The following is a 25,927-nucleotide window of genomic DNA, read 5'->3' on the forward strand; positions in this document are numbered from 1 at the left end:
ATTCAAAGAATATGACCTTTTAATATTCTTTCAGATGTTTTCTGACTCTAAATGTTCTTTTCTCATTTCTTAGGTTTTTCTAATTTACAATTAAAACATTTTCAGCTTTTTTCCAACTTCTTCTTCTGTGTAACCTTCAGCTTTTAGCAGTTCAGCACTTTTGTTTTCAGGTTAAATTCGGGTTTTGTTTTTTTTTTATCTCATTCAAAATTTTTAACTTAAATTCAGTAATTATTTCATTTCAATGCATACATTCAGATTCAAGCATTCACACTGCAGTTTCTTCAGAAAATGCACTTTCTAGTTATTATATTTTATCTATTCCGTACGTTTTTTGAAAGCCTACTCCTTCAAAACCGTTCAACTTAGAAAAACCATTCAAACACCATTAGATTCCTATTCTTTTGGACATGATTGCTTGTATTTTTCTCATTTTTAACATTTATATTTTTAATTTTATTCAACTTTATTCAACAAAAATTTCCCATGTATTTCAATGGGGAGACCCTTCAAATTCTCATTCAACTTACTCATTTTTAAACTCTTACTACTTCCACATACATTGACATAGAGCCACCATTCAAACTTTAAAACGAAGACAAGACATTCAACTATTCAACTTGTATTTATCTTTTCAATATCTATTATACTTTTTCTTCAGTTCCAGTTTAAGTTTCATGATGTTTTTTCACCCGTTTCAGAGTTTATAATGGGTGTGTATGGGACGGAATGTTGGGGCTAGAGTGAGGCAGCTCAACTGCTAGAGTGAGAGGAGCAAAAAAATTAATCTTAAAATATTTTTTAAAACTGCTGCTGTGTCCACAGCGTTTGCTCTACAGCCACCATTTTACCCTCAAAACGTAGCCATCGCTGTCCTCTTTCATCCAATGTGTTTACTATTGTCCTAGGTGTTATGGTTCTTTCGTAAATGTCACCAATGCACAGCCTCCTCCCTCCAACTCTTCCATAGACTCTAATGTTAAAATGGCTCAGAAGGTTCGTTTGAAAATCAGAAGAGCATGGTGTCTTTCCACTGTCACCACGTCCATATAATAAGCTCCACAGGCATGAAAACTGAGAATTAGGTAGACTAGACATTGCTGTCGCTCACGGTGAAAGAATTTTGTCAATACGACTTTTACTTTTCATTTGGGAGCGATTTGTTTCGGCCTGACTTTTCTGTTCATTTTAAGCAGCAAAAGTGAGGTGCATGTCTGTGTGCGTGTGTATGGAGCCATTGGGTGCGGTCACTATAGCAACCAGGCTCACACCTGCCTGCTTAACGAGCTCTGCCTGCCACTCTGCCAAGATTCATCTTAAACACTTCTCTTTCAACTGCTGCTGTGTCCACAGTGTTAAAGCCATCATTTTACCCTCAAATCGTCGCCATCGTTGTTCTTTTTCCAACATCTTGTCTTTCAAAGCTCAGAGATGTAAACTTTTTAAACTGTGTGGGTCCAAGTGGAGGGATCACATTTTAGTCATTCAGTGATTCAAAGAATATGACTTTTTAATATTCTTTCAGATGTTTTCTGACTCTAAATGTTCTTTTCTCATTTCTTAGGTTTTTCTAATTTACAATTAAAACATTTTCAGCTTTTTTCCAACTCCTTCTTCTGTGTAACCTTCAGCTTTTAGCAGTTCAGCACTTTTGTTTTCAGGTTAAATTCGGGTTTTTTTTTTAATCTCATTCAAGATTTTTAACTTAAATTCAGTAATTAATTCATTTCAGTGCATACATTCAGATTCAAGCATTCACACTGCAGTTTCTTCAGAAAATGCACTTTCTAGTTATTAGTGTGAATGCTTGAAAAGCATTCACAGTATTGTTCTTCTAATCTTTATTATTATTAGTGTGAATGCTTGAAAAGCATTCACAGTATTGTTATTCGAATCTTTATTAGTGTGAATGCTTGAAAAGCATTCACAGTATTGTTATTCTAATCTTTATTATTAGTGTGAATGCTTGAAAAGCATTCACAGTATTGTTATTCGAATCTTTATTATTAGTGTGAATGCTTGAAAAGCATTCACAGTATTGTTCTTCTAATCTTTATTAGTGTGAATGCTTGAAAAGCATTCACAGTATTGTTATTCGAATCTTTATTATTATTCTATTTTATTATTATTATCTATTCCGTACGTTTTTTGAAAGCCTACTCCTTCAAAACCGTTCAACTTAGAAAAACCATTCAAACACCGTTAGATTCCTATTCTTTTGGACAACACTGCTTCTATTTTTCATATTTTTAACATTTATATTTTTAATTTTATTCAACTTTATTCAACAAAAATTTATAATGTATTTCAATGGGGAGACCCTTCAAATCCTCATTCAACTTACTCATTTTTAAACTCTTACTACTTCCACATACATTGACATAGAGCCACCATTCAAACTTTAAAACGAAGACAAGACATTCAACTATTCAACTTGTATTTATCTTTTCAATATCTATTATACTTTTTCTTCAGTTCCAGTTTAAGTTTCATGATGTTTTTTCACCCGTTTCAGAGTTTATAATGGGTGTGTATGGGACGGAATGTTGGGGCTAGAGTGAGAGAGCTCAACTGCTAGAGTGAGAGGAGCAAAAAAATTAATCTTAAAATATTTTTTAAAACTGCTGCTGTGTCCACAGCGTTTGCTCTACAGCCACCATTTTACCCTCAAAACGTAGCCATCGCTGTCCTCTTTCATCCAATGTGTTTACTATTGTCCTAGGTGTTATGGTTCTTTCATAAATGTCACCAATGCACAGCCTCCTCCCTCCAACTCTTCCATAGACTCTAATGTTAAAATGGCTCAGAAGGTTCGTTTGAAAATCAGAAGAGCATGGTGTCTTTCCACTGTCACCACGTCCATATAATAAACTCAACAGGCATGAAAACTGAGAATTCAGTAGACTAGACATTGCTGTCGCTCACGGTGAAAGAATTTTGTCAATACGACTTGTACTTTTCATATGGGAACGATTTGTTTCGGCCTGACTTTTCTGTTCATTTTAAGCAGCAAAAGTGAGGTGCATGTCTGTGTCCGTGTGTATGGAGCCATTGGGTGCGGTCACTATAGCAACCAGGCTCACACCTGCCTGCTTAACGAGCTCTCTCTCTCACTCTGCCAAGATTCATCTGAAACACTTCTCCTTTAAACTGCTGCTGTCTCCACAGTGTTACAGCCATCATTTTATCCTCAAAACGTCGCCATCGTTGTTCTCTTTCCAACATCTTGTCTTTCAAAGCTCAGAGATGTAAACTTTTTAAACTGTGTGGATCCAAGTGGAGGGATCACATTTTAGTCATTCAGTGATTCAAAGAATATGACCTTTTAATATTCTTTCAGATGTTTTCTGACTCTAAATGTTCTTTTCTCATTTCTTAGGTTTTTCTAATTTACAATTAAAACATTTTCAGCTTTTTTCCAACTTCTTCTTCTGTGTAACCTTCAGCAGTTCAGCACTTTTGTTTTCAGGTTAAATTCAGGTTGTTTTTTTTTTATCTCATTCAAAATTTTTAACTCAAAATTCAGCAATTAATTCATTTCAGTCCATACATTCAGATTCAAGCATTCACACTGCAGTTTCTTCAGAAAATGCACTTTCTAGTTATTATATTTTATCTATTCCGTACGTTTTTTGTAATCCTATAACTTCAAAACCGTTCAACTTAGAAAAACCATTCAAACACCGTTAGATTCCTATTCTTTTGGACAACACTGCTTCTATTTTTCATATTTTTAACATTTATATTTTTAATTTTATTCAACTTTATTCAACAAAAATTTATAATGTATTTCAATGGGGAGACCCTTCAAATCCTCATTCAACTTACTCATTTTTAAACTCTTACTACTTCCACATACGTTCACATAGAGCCACCATTCAAACTTTAAAACGAAGACAAGACATTCAACTATTCAACTTGTATTTATCTTTTCAATATCTATTATACTTTTTCTTCAGTTCCAGTTTAAGTTTCATGATGTTTTTTCACCCGTTTCAGAGTTTATAATGGGTGTGTATGGGACGGAATGTTGGGGCTAGAGTGAGGCAGCTCAACTGCTAGAGTGAGAGGAGCAAAAAAATTAATCTTAAAATATTTTTTAAAACTGCTGCTGTGTCCGCAGCGTTTGCTCTACAGGTATGATTTTACCCTCAAAACGTAGCCATGGCTGTCCTCTTTCATCCAATGTGTTTACTATTGTACTAGGTGTTATGGTTCTTTCATAAATGTCACCAATGCACAGCCTCCTCCCTCCAACTCTTCCATAGACTCTAATGTTAAAATGGCTTAGAAGGTTCGTTTGAAAATCAGAAGAGCATGGTGTCTTTACACTGTCACCACGTCCATATAATAAGCTCCACAGGCATGAAAACTGAGAATTAGGTAGACTAGACATTGCTGTCGCTCACGGTGAAAGAATTTTGTCAATACGACTTTTACTTTTCATTTGGGAGCGATTTGTTTCGGCCTGACTTTTCTGTTCATTTTAAGCAGCAAAAGTGAGGCGCATGTCTGTGTACGTGTGTATGGAGCCATTGGGTGCGGTCACTATAGCAACCAGGCTCACACCTGCCTGCTTAACGAGCTCTCTCTCTCTCTCTGCCAAGATTCATCTTAAACACTTCTCTTTCAACTGCTGCTGTGTCCACAGTGTTAAAGCCATCATTTTACCCTCAAAACGTCGCCATCGTTGTTCTTTTTCCAACATCTTGTCTTTCAAAGCTCAGAGATGTAAACTTTTTAAACTGTGTGGGTCCAAGTGGAGGGATCACATTTTAGTCATTCAGTGATTCAAAGAATATGACCTTTTAATATTTTTTCAGATGTTTTCTGACTCTAAATGTTCTTTTCTCATTTCTTAGGTTTTTCTAATTTACAATTAAAACATTTTCAGCTTTTTTCCAACTTCTTCTTCTGTGTAACCTTCAGCTTTTAGCAGTTCAGCACCTTTGTTTTCAGGTTAAATTCGGTTTTTTTTTTGGTTTTTTTTTAATCTCATTCAATATTTTTAACTCAAAATTCAGCAATTAATTCATTTCAGTCCATACATTCAGATTCAAGCATTCACACTGCAGTTTCTTCAGAAAATGCACTTTCTAGTTATTATTATTATTATATTTTATTCTGTATTCCGTACGTTTTTTGTAATCCTACTCCTTCAAAACCGTTCAACTTAGAAAAACCATTCCAACACCGTTAGATTCCTATTCTTTTGGACAACACTGCTTCCATTTTTCATATTTTTAACATTTATATTTTTAATTTTATTCAACTTTATTCAACAAAAATTTATAATGTATTTCAATGGGGAGACCCTTCAAATCCTCATTCAACTTACTCATTTTTAAACTCTTACTACTTCCACATACATTGACATAGAGCCACCATTCAAACTTTAAAACGAAGACAAGACATTCAACTATTCAACTTGCATTTATCTTTTCAATATCTATTATACTTTTTCTTCAGTTCCAGTTTAAGTTTCATGATGTTTTTTCACCCGTTTCAGAGTTTATAATGGGTGTGTATGGGACGGAATGTTGGGGCTAGAGTGAGGCAGCTCAACTGCTAGAGTGAGAGGAGCAAAAAAAATAATCTTAAAATCTTTTTTAAAACTGCTGCTGTGTCCGCAGCGTTTGCTCTACAGGTATGATTTTACCCTCAAAACGTAGCCATGGCTGTCCTCTTTCATCCAATGTGTTTACTATTGTACTAGGTGTTATGGTTCTTTCATAAATGTCACCAATGCACAGCCTCCTCCCTCCAACTCTTCCATAGACTCTAATGTTAAAATGGCTCAGAAGGTTCGTTTGAAAATCAGAAGAGCATGGTGTCTTTCCACTGTCACCACGTCCATATAATAAACTCCACAGGCATGAAAACTGAGAATTCAGTAGACTAGACATTGCTGTCACTCACGGTGAAAGAATTTTGTCAATACGACTTTTACTTTTCATTTGGGAACGATTTGTTTCGGCCTGACTTTTCTGTTCATTTTAAGCAGCAAAAGTGAGGCGCATGTCTGTGTACGTGTGTATGGAGCCATTGGGTGCGGTCACTATAGCAACCAGGCTCACACCTGCCTGCTTAACGAGCTCTGCCTGCCACTGTACCAAGATTCATCTTAAGCACTTCTCTTTCAACTGCTGCTGTGTCCACAGTGTTACAGCCATCATTTTACCCTCAAATTGTCGCCATTATTGTTCTCTTTCCAACACCGTGTCTTTCAAAGCTCAGGCATTTAAACTTTTTAAACTGTGTGGATCAAAGTGGAGGGATCACATTTGAGTCATTCAGTGATTCAAAGAATATGACCTTTTAATATTCATTCAGATGTTTTCTGACTCTAAATGTTCTTTTCTCATTTCTTAGGGTTTTCTAATTTACATTTAAAACATTTTCAGTTTTTTTCCAACTTCTTCTTCTGTGTAACGTTCAGCTTTTAGCAGTTCAGCACCTTTGTTTTCAGGTTAAATTCGGGTTTTTTTTGTTTTTTTTTTTTTATCTCATTCAATATTTTTAACTCAAAATTCAGCAATTAATTCATTTCAGTGCATACATTCAGATTCAAGCATTCACACTGCAGTTTCTTCAGAAAATGCACTTTCTAGTTAGTGTGAATGCTTGAAAAGCATTCACAGTATTGTTATTCTAATCTTTATTAGTGTGAATGCTTGAAAAGCATTCACAGTATTGTTATTCGAATCTTTATTATTATTATTATATATTCCGTACGTTTTTTGGCATCTCACTCCTTCAAAACCGTTCAACTAAGAAAAACCATTCAAACACCATTAGATTCCTATTCTTTTGGACATGACTGCTTCTATTTTTCATATTTTTAACATTTATATTTTTAATTTTATTCAACTTTATTCAACAAAAATTTCCCATGTATTTCAATGGGGAGACCCTTCAAATTCTCATTCAACTTACTCATTTTTAAACTCTTACTACTTCCACATACGTTGACATAGAGCCACCATTCAAACTTTAAAACGAAGACAAGACATTCAACTATTGAACTTGTATTTATCTTTTCAATATCTATTATACTTTTTCTTCAGTTCCAGTTTAAGTTTCATGATGTTTTTTCACCCGTTTCAGAGTTTATAATGGGTGTGTATGGGACGGAATGTTGGGGCTAGAGTGAGGCAGCTCAACTGCTAGAGTGAGAGGAGCAAAAAAATTAATCTTAAAATCTTTTTTAAAACTGCTGCTGTGTCCACAGCGTTTGCTCTACAGGTATGATTTTACCCTCAAAACGTAGCCATCGCTGTCCTCTTTCATCCAATGTGTTTACTATTGTACTAGGTGTTATGGTTCTTTCATAAATGTCACCAATGCACAGCCTCCTCCCTCCAACTCTTCCATAGACTCTAATGTTAAAATGGCTCAGAAGGTTCGTTTGAAAATCAGAAGAGCATGGTGTCTTTCCACTGTCACCACGTCCATATAATAAACTCCACAGGCATGAAAACTGAGAATTCAGTAGACTGGACATTGCTGCCGCTCACGGTGAAAGAATTTCGTCAATACGACCTATACTTTTCACTTGGGAGCGATTTGTTTGGGCCTGACTTTTCTGTTCATTTTAAGCAGCAAAAGTGAGGCGCATGTCTGTGTACGTGTGTATGGAGCCATTGGGTGCAGTCACTATAGCAACCAGGCTCACACCTGCCTGCTTAACGAGCTCTGCCTGCCACTGTACCAAGATTAATCTTAAGCACTTCTCTTTCAACTGCTGCTGTGTCCACAGTGTTACAGCCATCATTTTACCCTCAAAATGTCGCCATTATTGTTCTCTTTCCAACACAGTGTCTTTCAAAGCTCAGACATTTAAACTTTTTAAACTGTGTGGATCAAAGTGGAGGGATCACATTTTCTTCATTCAGTGATTCAAAGAATATGACCTTTTAATATTCATTCAGATGTTTTCTGACTCTAAATGTTCTTTTCTCATTTCTTAGGGTTTTCTAATTTACATTTAAAACATTTTCAGCTTTTTTCCAACTTCTTCTTCTGTGTAACCTTCAGCTTTTAGCAGTTCAGCACCTTTGGTTTCAGGTTAAATTTGGTTGGTTTTTTTTGGGTTTTTTTTAAATTTCATTCAATATTTTTAACTCAAAATTCAGCAATTAATTCATTTCAGTGCATACATTCAGATTCAAGCATTCACACTGCAGTTTCTTCAGAAAATGCACTTTCTAGTTATTATTATTATATATTCCGTACGTTTTTTGGCATCTCACTCCTTCAAAACCGTTCAACTTAGAAAAACCATTCAAACACCGTTAGATTCCTATTCTTTTGGACATGACTGCTTCTATTTTTCTCATTTTTAACATTTATATTTTTAATTTTATTCAACTTTATTCAACAAAAATTTCCCATGTATTTCAATGGGGAGACCCTTCAAATCCTCATTCAACTTACTCATTTTTAAACTCTTACTACTTCCACATACGTTCACATAGAGTCACCATTCAAACTTTAAAACGAAGACAAGACATTCAACTATTCAACTTGTATTTATCTTTTCAATATCTATTATACTTTTTCTTCAGTTCCAGTTTAAGTTTCATGATGTTTTTTCACCCGTTTCAGAGTTTATAATGGGTGTGTATGGGACGGAATGTTGGGGCTAGAGTGAGGCAGCTCAACTGCTAGAGTGAGAGGAGCAAAAAAATTAATCTTAAAATCTTTTTTAAAACTGCTGCTGTGTCCGCAGCGTTTGCTCTACAGGTATGATTTTACCCTGAAAACGTAGCCATGGCTGTCCTCTTTCATCCAATGTGTTTACTATTGTCCTAGGTGTTACGGTTCTTTCATAAATGTCACCAATGCACAGCCTCCTCCTTCCAACTCTTCCATAGACTCTAATGTTAAAATGGCTCAGAAGGTTCGTTTGAAAATCAGAAGAGCATGGTGTCTTTACACTGTCACCACGTCCATATAATAAACTCCACAGGCATGAAAACTGAGAATTCAGTAGACTAGAAGCTGCTGTCGCTCACGGTGAAAGAATTTTGTCAATACGACTTGTACTTTTAATTTGGGAACGATTTGTTTCGGCCTGACTTTTCTGTTCATTTTAAGCAGCAAAAGTGAGGTGCATGTCTGTGTCCGTGTGTATGGAGCCCTTGGGTGCAGTCACTATAGCAACCAGGCTCACACCTGCCTGCTTAACGAGCTCTGTCTCTCACTCTGCCAAGATTAAATCAAAAATGTGTGTTACATCTAAGCAGTTGTAGTAAGATTAACTTTTTCAATAGGTACAATAAGACAGGTTTGACAGGCTTTTGCCACAGATTAACAGTATGTCAGTAGTTAATATAGGCTAACTGAATAGAGCCCTGAATTATTGCCCTGTTAAATTCAAGTTGATTGTGTATTGGTGGACTTGTCTTCTCCACACAGGTTTTTCATACCTCGGCAGTTTTAGTCAGTTGATGACTTTAAAATAATCTTTTCTGACTGGATAATTAAAGCTCACAGCATCTACCTGTCTGTAGTGTATTTTCCCACATTTTAAATAATCGAATCTCATTTAATGTCTCTGTTTTTAGTCTGTATAGTTTATCTCCCCACGAATACGCTCAAAGTAGTCTTAAAATAAAATCCATAAAACAGTTCAAGATGACATACTTTTTATTTGCTAATTTAATGCCAGTTGCCCTCTTTCCTGAGTATAAGCGAATGAGTGACATAAAGAGAAAAAGTACCAATTTGTATGCTGGTGAGTCTTGTGTATTTTTTTCTCTGTCTCTCTATGACAGAGAAATATATATGCTCATTATTGATGTTCAAACTGATGCTCAAATTTCCAAGCACCACCTGAACGCCTCATCAGTCTTTAACTAATCACTGCACCAACTGCCGTCATTCCGCTTTGCTCTCTGCTGTGGTAAGTACAATACACTCAGTACAGCATTGTTTTAATTTTATGATGGTAAAAATACATGTTTGACATTTAAACTCACATATCAAGTCTTTTTAAAGTTCAACAGAGTTCAAAGAATAAAGAAAGCAAAAAAAGAATAACCTTTGCTACCATTTATATAGGTTTATGACTTTTGCTGTTAGCAGCAGTGCTAACGCTAGCTTCAATGCTAATGCTAGCTATAGTGCTAACACTAGCCTTAGCAGTTGTTAACTGACAAAAAGAATATTCTTGTGATATTCCTGTGATATTTATTGGCGGTCAGTGAGACAAAAGTAACAAATGAGATTTATTATTGCCATTGTGCCTCAGTTTTAACAGTAAGAGTACTTTATGACTTTTGCTGTTAGTAGCAGTGCTAATGCTAGCTTCGATGCTAATGCTAGCATCAATGCTAACGCTAGCTATAGTGCCAACACTAGCCTTAGCAGTTTTTAACTGACAAAAAGAATATTCCTGTGATATTCCTGTGATATTTATTGGCGGTCAGTGAGACAAAAGTAACAAATGAGATTTATTATTGCCATTGTGCCTCAGTTTTAACAGTAAGAGTACTTTATGACTTTTGCTGTTAGTAGCAGTGCTAATGCTAGCTTCGATGCTAATGCTAGCATCAATGCTAACGCTAGCTATAGTGCCAACACTAGCCTTAGCAGTTTTTAACTGACAAAAAGAATATTCCTGTGATATTCCTGTGATATTTATTGGCGGTCAGTGAGACAAAAGTAACAAATGAGATTTATTATTGCCATTGTGCCTCAGTTTTAACAGTAAGAGTACTTTATGACTTTTGCTGTTAGTAGCAGTGCTAATGCTAGCTTCGATGCTAATGCTAGCATCAATGCTAACGCTAGCTATAGTGCCAACACTAGCCTTAGCAGTTTTTAACTGACAAAAAGAATATTCCTGTGATATTCCTGTGATATTTATTGGCGGTCAGTGAGACAAAAGTAACAAATGAGCTTTATTATTGCCATTGTGCCTCAGTTTTAACAGTAAGAGTGCTAGTTCTACCAGCAGTGCTAACACTAACTGAAGTGCTAACGCTAGCAGGAATGCTAGCGTTAGCAGCGATGCTAAGGCTAGTAACAGTCTAACAGTAGCCTTATATAAGTACTTAAATAAATACTTCAGTTAATTAGTTTGAATTATAAAATGGCTGCTGTATCAGCTGGTGTGCTATATTACTCTATAATTACCCTGCTGACTATAAGTTCAGTGTATCATGTCGTGTGGGCTTTGTTTTTTTGTTAGTCTGATAACACTGTACAGACAACTAACATGTTATTTCTTGTCTTACACTTTCAGGAACTTGACTCACATCTGTGCTTTGCCTGGTAGGTGTGCACATACTGTTAGAGAAGTACACCAAAATTTTAAAAAAAGAGTCTGACTAATATAAGCTTTAAAGTGATGGGTTCAAACTTTGTGCTAGACCTTTTAAACACATTTTTATAATAAATACACATAAGTTCAGCTTAACAATTGGGCTAAAATATTTTTTTCGTACATTTTTGCACATTACATGTGATTAGTTAACAATTCACTCAATCATATTTGTATTTAAAAATATTATTGCTGAATTTAATTAAATATTTATTCTTTTAAAAAGTGCCAAATTGTGCAACTTTTTGCACATGGCAGCCGACAACAGTTTAGCTTGAATATTTGTTTTGTCCTTTTTCAGTAGTCACAATTAGTTCATACAATTACCATGTGATATAATTTTATTAAAATTATTATTTTTTCTTGTTTTTTGTTCACAGTGTGCAGAAGAAGAACAAGGACCAGATCTCCAGTCTTCTATCTCACATCCCAACCCCCCAACCCCTCTATCTTCTGTCCTACTCCACCTGTTGTCTCTGCCTTCTTTCCATCTGTATTTCACCCTGTGGTTTGTGAGAAATTTTGCCAAACCAAGAATCTTATTGCGGTTTGATTTAAAGCCGCGTCTCTCCTGCTCTGTCTGTTCTCTCTGCTAAATTTTCTCTCTACCTGTTTTTCACTCTTTGGCTTGCTGCTGAAAAATGCACAAGCCAATAAAGCAATAAAGAGTGCATATTTTGCCTCAACCTGAGAACAAACTGAACAAACAAAGAAAACTCTGCGGTTTGATTTAAAGCCGTGTCTCTCCTGCTCTGTCTGTTCTCTCTGCTAAATTTTCTCTCTACCTGTTTTTCACTCTTGGCTTGCTGCTGAAAAATGCCAAGCCATTAAAGCAATAAAGAGTGCATATTGCCTCTACCTGAGAACAAACTGAACAAATAAAGAAAACTCTAATTCACGGTTTGATTGTGATTTCCCAGCCGTGTTTCTCCTGCTCTGTCTGTTCTCTCTTCTAAATTTTCTCTCTAGCTGTTTTTCACTTTGCGCTTGCTGCTAAGTTGTGCCAAGCCAATAAAGAGAGTGCATATTATTCTCTCGACTGACAAACTGTCAAACAAACAAAGACATCTGTTTCTGAGAAATAAAAACTGAAATATAAAGACAAAGAAAACATCTCCTGCTCTGTGCCACTCTTATTTTATAAACATATTTTCTAAAGACTAAGAGAAACACTTGTGTAAAAATGCCAAGGAAGCAGAAAAAGTCACAAGCTGCAAAACAACGCTGGAAGAAGTTCCATGAGTTTCATGAAGTACCAACATGTGAACAAGCTGAGTGTGATTTTCCTCAGAGCTCTGCAGAAGACTTTGTGTCTGCAAAGACCAATGCTGATGGTGTGAAACAGGCAGGTCAACATGTTCCTGCACATGTACAACAGGTATCCTATGCAGATGCTGTAAAGATTGGATTGCAGCATGAATTTAATGATCATCAGGTAAACCATAGAGACCAACCTGAGGTGTCAAGTGCCCCACAGGTGGGTTATGCTGATATTGTAAAAAGAGGCCGTCACAGTGATGTGGCAGGACCATCTCATGCAGAAAGAGTGAACTTTGAAAACCAGCCCTCTGTTACACATATCTGTGCATCTCACAGCCAGGCTCATCCCAAATATGGAGACTCCAGAAACAAGCAGTGCACATGTAACTCACTCACATTTCTTGCTTTCCTTCATGAGAATGATAACATGACTACAGCTGACCTTAATCTGGTCTTGGATAAAGGTGATGTGATGTACAAAGAGGCCAAGAAAAGATTTCCTAAAAATATTCATTTGGCTACCGATGAGCTGCCAGACAAAGTTGATGCTCGCAGGTCTATGTATCATGTCGACATGACACAGCCTTCCCGGTATGGGACATTTGAAGAACCTCCAGAGGAGGCAGTAGATACCTTTCTGAGCTTAGAAGCAGGACTGAGCTGCCTGTTGTCAGATGTGCAGTATGCCTTACTGATTATGAGTGGATTGTGTATCGCAGTGTTCAGATCCACATCGGGCAAATATGGTTTCTTTGATCCACACTCCAGAACAGCCAGTGGTCTTCCTCTAGCACTATGGTCACGTGATCGTGGTACGGCTGTGATGGTGAAATTCACACTCCTCAGTGACATGATTAAGAGACTCCAGGATTCTTATGAAATGATGGCGATATCACCTTCTTGTAACTATGAACTGAAGCCTGTGCAGTTCTACAGTATGAGCACAGTCAACCTGAGTGATACTATCACAGACACAGTCTGCAGACCAACAGCTGCCACTGCTGTGGCACCTACTCACTCTGATACAACTGTTGATGAAGCAAACTCCTCTTCTCCAAGGAGAAACACAACCACTGATCTTACTGAGATCTCTCCAATGTCTGTTTGTACACCACTGGAGAAACAACAAGAAGTCCGTATGACTCAGTTCACATCACACGAAGCTCCTCAAAATGAATTTACTTTTATAACTACCAAAGAACTATCGAGTGACTTTAATTTCCTTCCATCAAATGATGTTTTTTCCTGTCAGTCAAGGACTGCAATAAAAAATGGTGCTAACTGTGATCTTTCTGATACAGTTATACAAAAAATCTATAAACTGACAAAAGTTAATAAACAGCAAAGGCGCAAAATGAAAAGAAGATTAATGGCATCAGACAAACCAAGAAATCAGAGAAAAGAAAACCAAAAAAGGAAAGAACGACAAAAGTATGCTTCAAACAAAGAGTACAAAGAAAAGAAGAAATCTTCTACAAGCGAGGCATATAAAAACAATCCTGAAGTTAGACAGAAACATCAACAATATATTAAAAGACGTTACTGTGAAAATGCTGAATTCAGAAAGAAACAACAACAATATATTAAAAGACGCTACTGTGAGAACGATGAATTCAGAAAGAAACAACAACAATATATTAAAAGACGCTACTGTGACAATGCTGAATTTAGACAAAAACAAAAAAACTATATCACTAAAAGGTATCAAGAGAGCCCAGATTTCAGAGAGAGACAGAGATCTCGAGTGACTCAGCGTTATGCACGTGATAACGCATTCAGAGTAAGACACAGACAACTAATGAAACAACTAATGCGAGACAGGTATCAAAGTAATCTTGCCTTCAGGATTATGCACAATATGAGATGTGCAATGAAAATAAAAAGGAAATACAGATGGGTGAACAGACAAACCCAAGAGAGTGACAACAGTGTGATTAACGAGGCCATATCTGTGTTCAAATCACAAATCAAAGCTGGACCATCATACCCATGTACTGTATGTTTCAAGGCTTCATTTCCAAACCAAGTACGACCCTGCAGAAGGTCAAATTATGTCAAAAACCCACATGTAGTTACAACATGTTTGACAGGAAAGTTTGTTCATGTTTGTGATGAAAACTGCAGAAATGAGCAGTGCAATGTTCCCGATGAGAGAAAGAGAGAGTGGATTTGTCACACCTGCCACGATCATCTTAAAAATGGATCCATGCCAGCACTTGCTGTTGCCAATAAGTTGGATCTTGCTGATATTCCAGCTGAACTGTCTGATCTCAACATACTGGAGAGACATCTCATAGCCAAGTGCATACCATTTGCCAAGATCATTCCTCTTCCCAAAGGCAGACAAAGAGCAATTAGAGGAAATGTGGTCTGTGTCCCATCAGAGGTACAGGAAACTGTTGAAACACTACCTCGATTGAGAATTAATTCTCAGGTCATGAGAATAAAACTGAAGAGACGCTTGTCTTACAAAGGTCATCAGCTGTTTCAGACTGTAAGCTGGTCTAAACTTGTGCAAGCACTGCATAAACTCAAGCAGATTCATCCACAGTATAAGGATGTGAGCATCAGAGATGATGCTGAGCTGTGTGATCCAACTCTTCCTGATGAAGATGATGAGGATGATGATGATGAAAACATGAATGAGGACGATTATGATGAGGCTGATTTAATGGAAATTGACAGCTGTGAGAAAAATGCACTGAGTGAAGCACAAAATATAAATGAACAGGACATTGACATGTTACCCTGTGATGGTGAACAATCGCATGAACAGATGAGAGATGATTCAGAGCAAGCAGATGGACTGACTAATGGTGGTTTTGCACTCGAGTCCTGTTTGCAGCCCCCTGATGTGGCTGAGGAGATATTATGTTTCAGTGAAGGAATCTACTCTGTTGCTCCTGCAGAGAGAAACAATCCAATAAGTTTTTTCAAAACACCTAAACTGGAGGCCATGGCCTTCCCTGTGCAGTTTCCTACAGGCCAAAACACACTTGATGAAAGAAGGCTGATCAAAGTATCCCCCAGTGGGTATTTCAAATCAAGACTTTTCTGCATTGATGATCGTTTTGCCAAAGACACAAACTATTTGTTCTTTGCACAGTTTGTGACTGAAATACACTTGGCTACATCCAGCATGACAGTACAGTTAAGGAAGGCAAAGCCTCTGACCAGAGATGGTAGAAAAATAACCTCAGGCATGTTACAAGATAAACATGAGGTGGAGAAACTGGTGCGAAATAAAGATGCAGTGAGATTCATGCAGCCTCTGAGAGGAACCCCAGCCTATTGGGAGAAAACAACAAGAGATCTTTTTGCCATGATCAGACAGTTGGGAACTCCCACGTTCTTTTGCACATTTTCAGCTGCTGAAATGCGCTGGCCTGAAGTGATCGAGGCAATAACAAGGCAGCAAGGTGAACAAGTGAATTTTGAAGGACTCGACTGGTCAGCAAAGTGTGACATCCTGAGAAGCAATCCTGTCACAACAATGCGCATGTTTGACAAGAGAGTTGAAGCATTATTCAGAGATTTACTCTTATCTCCCGCAGAGCCACTTGGCAAAGTCATTGACTACTTTTACAGAGTTGAGTTTCAGCACAGAGGAAGCCCACACATACACTGTCTCCTGTGGGTAGAAGGTGCTCCTGTGTTTGAGGAGGATGATGAGCAAACTGTTGTTGATTTTATAAACAAATACATCACAGCTCAGCTGCCTGATCCACATAAACAACCCGAACTGTACAAAAAAGTAACAGAAGTGCAAAAACACAGTAAGAACCACACAAAGACGTGCTTTAGGAGTTTAAGCTCCGGGTGCCGTTTTGGTTTTCCCAAACCACCCTGCAATGAGACAATGATCACAAGACCCAGTGAGGATGATGCACTGGAAGTAGAAACGGCAAAGAACAAGCTCAGACCACTGAACCAGCTGCTGAATGAACCTGAAACTGCTTCCATGAGTTTAGAGCAGCTCTTGGAAAGATGCAAGTTGACACATGCAGAATATCAGAGATACCTGAATAAAATGAACATGAGGAGTACGATCATACTAAAGCGTGATCCAAAAGACTCTTGGATAAATGGCTATAATCCACATCTGCTTGAAGCCTGGAACAGTAATATCGACATAAGCTTTGTTTTAGATGCTTTCGGCGCTGCAAATTATTTAATGAAATATATATCAAAAAAAGAGGGCGGGCTATCTGAGTACCTGAAAACTGTCATTGAGAACTCCAATAAGGACAGTGTAAATGAGTGCGATGAAATGAGAGCCGTCATGCAGGCATATTCAAAGAAGCGAGAGATCAGTGCACAGGAGTGTGTTGCTCGTGCATGTGGTCTTCACATGAAGCAATGTTCACGTGCTGTAATATTCATACCAACTGATGATAATCCTGTGAAAATGAGTCGTCCCCTGTCAGTTCTGGACAACACAACACCTGAGTCTTCCAATGTTTGGATGACATCTTTGAATGACAAATACAAAGCCAGACCTGAAACACCAGAGTATGAGGAGATGTGCATGGCAGACTTTGCTGCTACTTGCAGGATTGTCTATGGCCAACAGAAAAAAGGTAAAGATGTTTTGCCCCTTCTCAATGAGATGGGGTTTGTGCAAAGGCGCAAAAACAATAAGCCTGCTATCATCAGATTTCACCGCTGCTCACAAGAAAAACATCCAGAGCAATATTACGGAAGACTGCTTAAACTGTACCTTCCTCATCGTTCAGACCACGAACTGAAAACACCATCGTTGCCAACCTATCAGGCTTTCTATGGTGCTGGCTGTGTACAGCTGCCAGGTACTGACCGTCTTGAGTACGTGCAACACATTGTCAAAAGAAACAGAGAAAAATATGAGAAAAACAGTGAGGAGATCGAGAGCGCTGTTGAGGAATATGAGCAGAACAGAGGTGTGACTGACGAATGGTGTAATCTGGCACCTGAATCAGATCTCGTAAGGTTGCCACTTGTTGAACAAGAAAGAGAGCGAGACAATGAAAATGAACAGGAAGATGTGCCCGACTACAGCCGTCAGGCTGATGCTTCAACAGAAGTCAGAGCCATCAGGGAACCCCCTACTATTGATCCCACATTGTTACGTCAGATGTTTCAGAATCTGAACAAGAAGCAAGCCTGCATATTTTATGCAGTTAGAGACTGGTGCATTAAAAGAGTCTGTGCTCTAAATCCAGAGCAGTTTTTCTTTTATATTAATGGTGGTGCTGGAACAGGAAAATCACATCTTATCAAATGCATCTACTCAGAAGCATCTAAGATACTGAGCAAAGTGCCCAGATATGCAGACGACGTTGACATATCAAAACCCACTGTCCTGTTAACTGCTTTCACTGGGACTGCAGCTTTTAACATTTCTGGAACAACACTGCATTCTCTTCTCAAGCTGCCTAGAAGCTTAAAACCTCCCATTCAGGGACTTGGCAATCAGCTGGATGAAGTCAGATCAGAACTTTTGAATGCTGAAATAATCGTCATTGACGAAGTGTCTATGGTGTCAAGACATCTCTTTGCATATGTAGATGCAAGACTCAAACAGATCAAAGGGACTCGGAGACCCTTTGGAGGCATGTCAGTCATTGCTGTCGGAGACTTCTATCAGCTACCCCCAGTGCGACAGTCTAAACCTCTCTGTGTGCACGACCCGTCCGAGATCGACCTGTGGCGGGAGCATTTTCAGATGATCACTCTGACTGAGATTATGCGTCAGAAAGATGATGTTGTCTTTGCTGAGATGCTGAACAGAATTCGTGTAAAAGGAAAGTTGGATGAGCTTTGCGAAGCAGATAGAGATTTGTTGTTACAGGCCATAACTGAACCAGCCCATTGTCCGACTGATGCATTGCACATTTTTGCAACTAATAAAGAAGTGGATGCACACAACTCTTCAACACTGGCTCTGCTCCACACTCATATCATTGACATCCATGCAGATGATTATAGAAAAGATCCTAGAACTGGCAGAATGGCACTTCAAGACAGACCGTTGAAAGGAGGTAAAAACGAGTTACCAGACACACTGAAAGTTGCAGAAGGAGCTCGTGTCATGCTCACCAGAAACATTGACATACAAAATGGTTTGGTTAATGGAGCTTTTGGAAAACTACTTAGAGTAGTTCACTCTGAAAACGACCAACACATCATCAAGCTTGGACTTAAAATGGATAATGAGACATCTGGAAAGAATAACCGCACACCAGCAGACGACATGGTGTACATTGAGAGAGCAGAGGAGAATCTGAAGCAGAAAGGAGTGGTACGAAGACAGTTCCCAGTGAAGCTGGCCTTTGCATGTACAATACATAAGGTACAGGGTATGACAACTACATCAGCTGTTGTCTCTCTTAAGAGCATTTTTGAGCCCGGCATGGCCTACGTAGCTGTCAGTAGAGTGACGTCTCTCAGTGGACTGTATCTTCTTGATATGGAGGAGAAAAAAATATTCACCAACCCAGAAATCACTGCAGCACTTGAGAACATGAGACAAGCCAACCTTGATGACATGATGCCTCTTCTACACGTGAGACAAACCCTCAGCAGGTCAGAGGTTTTCACCATTGTTCATCATAATACAGAGGGACTGCCAGCTCACATTAATGACATCAAAAGTCACCATGAATTGTGTCTAGCAGATGTTTTGTGCCTAACAGAAACACACCTGCGGGGCTCTTTTGTCGCAGAGAGTCTCCACTTGGAAAATTACAATTTGTTCAAACGCAACAGACACCTGTCCTACACAAACTTTCCCCAGATGGCAAACAGAAGTGGTGGTGGAGTTGCTGTTTATGTGAAAAGTGACATTCAAGTGCATGAAAAACAGTACATCCATAATGTAACTGACCTTGAATTTCTGGCTTTAAAGGTTGAAGCACCAGTCAGTGCTCTGATTGCAGTTGTATACAGACCTCCAGACTACACTCTGAGGCCATTCCTGAAAAACCTGGTAAGCCTATTAGACTCATTGGAGATCATGGACTGTCATCCCATCATAGTTTGTGGTGATTTTAATGAGAATGTTTTATCCAGTGCAAACAAACCAATCATGGAGTTGTTTGAGTCTAGGGGATACGCACAGGTCATCACTGCCCCTACCACAGAGAAGAACACACTGCTTGACCTTATTTTCATTTCTCAGCCAGATCGATGTCTCCATTCTGGAGTCATGAAGACATACCATAGTTACCATGACCCAGTATACTGTGTATTGTCCTGTGATGATTCATGATCTAGATCTTTGAATACAGTAAGTAATTTCTATATTTTTGAATGACTTAAGAAAGTAGAGCGATATTTAAAAGTTGACGCTCTGCATTGCAGTATAATGGTTGAATTGTTTACATAAAATACAATTACATGAATTAAGTAATGATATCAGTAAAAGATGACAATTTTATTTATCACAGAAAATCTAAAATTCACTAACAGTAACCTATAAATGTTAGAAAAATCAAATATAGCAGTTTAAAATGAATAGTGTAGGCATATCCTCTCTGCAGCCAGGCTTCAACATCCTGCCAGGCTGCCCCAGTCTCACTGTGGCTGGGAGGGAGGGAGGGTGGACCAGAGGATTGCCTACACAACACATAAATGTTCAACAGCTTCTTCATTGTTTCTGAGAGAACAATAATGACTAAAGGTTGCTTTTTAAACAAACAAACAAACAAACAAACAAACAAACAAACAAACAAACAAACAAACAAACAAACAAACAAACCTAATTACAGCAATAATGACAGTTAAGCCACTTTATGTGTGCCTCTATTTTGAAATACTATTTACAAAAATGTTATTATTTTGGTTTGTTATAAACTTTAAACTTTTTCAAAAGTATACGATTATATTTTTGGACAAATTTTTCTATGAAACATAAATTTTTATGAGCTTTTATCATGTTTCTGGCCAGTGCAATCATCAGGGTGGGTCTGGGTTGATAACTGCACATTTCTGGCCAGAAATGTTTCAGCAGTGTTACATATGTAGTACATATGTAGCACTTGCTTTCTGTTACCAGCTGATACCCTACATTTGTATAGACATTTGATGGTGTGAGGTTGGGGAGTTGAGTGGGAGGGGGGGGGAGGGTACGGTGGGAGTTGAGGGGGGGGGGGGGGGGTTCCTTTCCTGTTAGGTTTCCTTTTTTTTTCTTTTTTTTTTTTAAGCAAGACACAGTCCTCCTGTGTCTTCTCCAAGCTTCACATGTAAAATCCAACAATGTGAAGCACATAGCAGCCAGAAACTGTAATGCCACAGATCAGAGAAACTTCATCATCACCATCTTCATCGCCGTACGATCAGAGCGTGAGACTTCACATCTGGAGCACAGGAGAGATTCTGTGATAAGTCCTCCTTCTAGCTTGTCCCACAAGCAGTCGGTGAGATTTACTCACAACAAAAAGGGTTAATGACATAATTTCCATGAAAACATGTATTCATTCTTTGTAAAGTGTTTAAATTGTGTTTTCACTTGACCTTAGGAGTGTTAGAGTGTATTGTAATGTCTGTACTCAGGTGTTTCCCTCTGTGATCCATCCCCTTCAGAGCTGCGACACTCAGGACTGAACAGACTGCACAGTTTCTGTGACTGAGCCTCCAAAACACCTTCTTTGAAACCACTCATGATAGAAGGGCTTTATATTTGCAGCAGCACTACTACAGGTATTCAGTTTATTACAGGATGTGTTTGTTTCTTAGGACCAGCTCTGAGTGCACACTACCTAACATATACACCTTTCTGTTCATTACAAACCAACTACTCTGGATCATACGGCCAGTTGGCAGGAATGTTGCTGCAGGAAAACATCCCTGGAGATCACCATCATTGTCAGACTGACTGTGCCTCCTCTGTGCAGTGTCAAGATCCTCCCTAAATGAGTGTGTAAGTTAACATTTTCATTATTTTATTCCCTTTGACAAGACAAGTATCACTGATATTTACATTTACAACTACATATTCCTGTTTTCTGCTCTTCTTTTAAAGTCCTCAGCTATCCTGCTTCTGTGCTGCTTGCCACACATCAAACACTGGCCGGATGACAGGGAGGATCCACTCTGAAGTCACTGGACATGATGAGGATCATATGGGACTTTATAGTTTCACAGAAACGTTGTGCTCTGTGATTACAGGTTTTAAATGGACATAATGACGGCCTCTCTCTGATCAACAGGCTAAAGGATTGTTTTCATTGTTAGTGCTCTGTACAATGTATGCTTATTTAGTATTTCATCACAGAGCAAACCTTTATTTATTTAACATATTTTTATTTTGTTTTAATGTTGAATTAACTGTGGGGATTTTTTTTAAGTGGGCACTCGGGATGTCATATGACCAGAAATGTGGTAACTGGAATTCAACTTTATGGATGAAAAAATCTGCTAAGAACAAAACACACACAAAACCCCCCAAGAAAATTCTAATTCATTCCATGTAATCCAATCTAAAACATTTTAAACTGCTGAACAGCAACACAAACAGTGTTAAAAAACAGTGTTAACAGAATGATTATGATGAGTTTGTACCAAAGTTTCAGGTCACATGGCACACCTAGTGTGTAGTGTGGAGTATCAGCTGGTAAGTATAGGTTTTTCATATTTGTGTCCTTAGAGTTCAGATAGATAAAGCCTCGTGTATAATAATTAGTCATAACCACAACTCAAAGTCAGGGACTAACTAAATTTGGGACTTTGTGTCTGAGCCCAGGTTAAAACAATGTGTAAAAAAGCATTTAGTGGCATGGCTGAACAATGCTGTAAACTATTGATCCTTATTTATCCATGTTCACAAAAAGGACTAATGTGCTTATTTGATTATTTGCATGTGTTAAACTGTGTCACCACCTTACGCTTTCATTTGAGTTTACTCAAAATTCTCTATACAGTTCTCTTTTACCACTGTGTGGACTCTGTTTACATTAAAACATAAAGAAGAATGAGTAATAAAAAGATGTGTAGACAGATTAAGTAGACCGATAGAAACAGCTGTTCAGCCATGTTCTAAGAAACCAACACAATTTAAAGGTTCAGGATTGTGGTTTTAAAAGTTGAATTTTCATGTATTTCATTAGTTATTTAATTTAGTTATTTTTATTTATTCTACTAGCCCTTTTCAGAAAGAAGCTCTAAAATATGACTTAAGATTTTTATGTTATTTTCTATGACATACAAAACAAATTGATGTATGTAATACTATTAAACATGATATACACATGTGTACATGTCTGAAAAACATTATGCTGTATATTAAAGTTTGTATTTTCTCCAGAATTTTTGTTCATCTTTTAAGTTCATTTCAGTTAGAAGAATTTGAACGTTTAATATTCATTCAGAGGTTTTCTGACTCTAAATTTTCTTTTGTCATTACTCATCATTTTATTATTTACATTTTAAACATGTTTAGCTTTTTTCCAACTTCTTCTGTGTGAACATCAGCTTCCAAAAGTTCTGCACTTTTGTTTTCAGGTTAAAAATTCTGTATTTTCCAGCTCGTTCAGAATTTTTTTTTTAACTTAACATTCAGCAATTAATTCATTTCAGTGCATACATTCAGATTCAAGCATTCACACTGCAGTTTCTTCAGAAAATGCACTTTCTAGTTATTATTATTTTTTCCTATTCCGTACGTTTTTCGCCGACTATCTCCTTCAAAACCGTTCAACTTAGAAAAACCATTCAAACACCATTAGATTCCTCTTCTTTTGGAATGGTGTGCTTCTATTTTTCTCATTTTTAACATTTATATTTTTAATTTTATTCAACTTTATTCAACAAAAATTTCCCATGTATTTCAATGGGGAGACCCTTCAAATTCTCATTCAATTTACTCATTTTTAAACTCTTACTACTTCCACATACATTGACATAGAGCCACCATTCAAACTTTAAAACGAAGACAAGACATTCAACTATTCAACTTGTATTTATCTTTTCAATATCTATTATACTTTTTCTTCAGTTCCAGTTTAAGTTTCATGATGTTTTTTCACCCGTTTCAGAGTTTATAATGGGTGTGTATGGGACGGAATGTTGGGGCTAGAGTGAGGCAGCGCAACTGCTAGAGTGAGAGGAGCAAAAAAATTAATCTTAAAATCTTTTTTAAAACTGCTGCTGTGTCCGCAGCGTTTGCTCTACAGGTATGATTTTACCCTCAAAACGTAGCCATCGCTGTCCTCTTTCATCCAATGTGTTTACTATTGTCCTAGGTGTTATGGTTCTTTCGTAAATGTCACCAATGCACAGCCTCCTCCCTCCAACTCTTCCATAGACTCTAATGTTAAACTTTCTCAGAAGGTTCGTTTGAAAATCAGAAGAGCATGGTGTTTTTACACTGTCACCACGTCCATATAATAAACTCCACAGGCATGAAAACTGAGAATTAGGTAGACTGGACATTGCTGCCGCTCACGGTGAAAGAATTTCGTCAATACGACCTATACTTTTCATTTGGGAGCGATTTGTTTCGGCCTGACTTTTCTGTTCATTTTAAGCAGCAAAAGTGAGGCGCATGTCTGTGTACGTGTGTATGGAGCCATTGGGTGCGGTCACTATAGCAACCAGGCTCACACCTGCCTGCTTAACGAGCTCTGCCTGCCACTCTGCCAAGATTCATCTTAAACACTTCTCTTTCAACTGCTGCTGTGTCCACAGCGTTACAGCCATCATTTTACCCTCAAATTGTCGCCATTATTGTTCTCTTTCCAACACCGTGTCTTTCAAAGCTCAGGCATTTAAACTTTTTAAACTGTGTGGATCAAAGTGGAGGGATCACATTTGAGTCATTCAGTGATTCAAAGAATATGACCTTTTAATATTCATTCAGATGTTTTCTGACTCTAAATGTTCTTTTCTCATTTCTTAGGGTTTTCTAATTTACAATTAAAACATTTTCAGCTTTTTTCCAACTTCTTCTTCTGTGTAACCTTCAGCTTTTAGCAGTTCAGCACTTTTGTTTTCAGGTTAAATTCGGGTTTTTTTTTTTTATCTCATTCAATATTTTTAACTCAAAATTCAGTAATTAATTCATTTCAGTGCATACATTCAGATTCAAGCATTCACACTGCAGTTTCTTCAGAAAATGCACTTTCTAGTTAGTGTGAATGCTTGAAAAGCATTCACAGTATTGTTGTTGTAATCTTTATTATTATATTTTATTATTATTATTATCTATTCCGTACGTTTTTTGAAAGCCTACTCCTTCAAAACCGTTCAACTTAGAAAAACCATTCAAACACCGTTAGATTCCTATTCTTTTGGACAACATTGCTTCTATTTTTTCTCATTTTTAACATTTATATTTTTAATTTTATTCAACTTTTTTCAACAAAAATTTATAATGTATTTCAATGGGGAGACCCTTCAAATTCTCATTCAACTTCCTCCTCTTTAAACTGTATCTACTTCCACATACATTGACATAGAGCCACCATTCAAACTTTAAAACGAAGACAAGACATTCAACTATTCAACTTGTATTTATCTTTTCAATATCTATTATACTTTTTCTTCAGTTCCAGTTTAAGTTTCATGATGTTTTTTCACCCGTTTCAGAGTTTATAATGGGTGTGTATGGGACGGAATGTTGGGGCTAGAGTGAGACAGCTCAACTGCTAGAGTGAGAGGAGCAAAAAAATTAATCTTAAAATATTTTTTAAAACTGCTGCTGTGTCCGCAGCGTTTGCTCTACAGGTATGATTTTACCCTCAAAACGTAGCCATGGCTGTCCTCTTTCATCCAATGTGTTTACTATTGTCCTAGGTGTTATGGTTCTTTCATAAATGTCACCAATGCACAGCCTCCTCCCTCCAACTCTTCCATAGACTCTAATGTTAAAATGGCTCAGAAGGTTCGTTTGAAAATCAGAAGAGCATGGTGTCTTTACACTGTCACCACGTCCATATAATAAACTCCACAGACATGAAAACTGAGAATTTGGTAGACTAGACATTGCTGTCGCTCACAGTGAAAGAATTTTGTCAATACGACTTTTACTTTTCATTTGGGAACGATTTGTTTCGGCCTGACTTTTCTGTTCATTTTAAGCAGCAAAAGTGAGGTGCATGTCTGTGTCCGTGTGTATGGAGCCATTGGGTGCGGTCACTATAGCAACCAGGCTCACACCTGCCTGCTTAACGAGCTCTGCCTGCCACTCTGCCAAGATTCATCTTAAACACTTCTCTTTCAACTGCTGCTGTGTCCACAGTGTTAAAGCCATCATTTTACCCTCAAAACGTCGCCATCGTTGTTCTTTTTCCAACATCTTGTCTTTCAAAGCTCAGAGATGTAAACTTTTTAAACTGTGTGGGTCCAAGTGGAGGGATCACA

General features: G+C 37.6%; 1 protein-coding gene and 1 long non-coding RNA gene across 4 annotated transcripts in view; one reads left to right on the forward strand and one right to left on the reverse strand.

The window, feature by feature from the left end:
• dlg5a (discs, large homolog 5a (Drosophila)) overlaps positions 1 to 25,927 on the reverse strand; it is a 104,809-nt gene that overhangs the window by 36,545 nt on the left and 42,337 nt on the right. The gene's annotated exons all lie outside the window — the stretch shown is intronic.
• LOC143421693 (uncharacterized) lies at positions 21,141 to 21,754 on the forward strand. Its single transcript, XR_013101256.1, has 3 exons — positions 21,141 to 21,268; positions 21,385 to 21,488; positions 21,591 to 21,754. It is a non-coding gene; the product is annotated as an uncharacterized LOC143421693 (long non-coding RNA).

Source organism: Maylandia zebra, linkage group LG13, assembly GCF_041146795.1.
Source record: "Maylandia zebra isolate NMK-2024a linkage group LG13, Mzebra_GT3a, whole genome shotgun sequence".
In the NCBI taxonomy this organism is placed as follows: domain Eukaryota; kingdom Metazoa; phylum Chordata; class Actinopteri; order Cichliformes; family Cichlidae; genus Maylandia; species Maylandia zebra.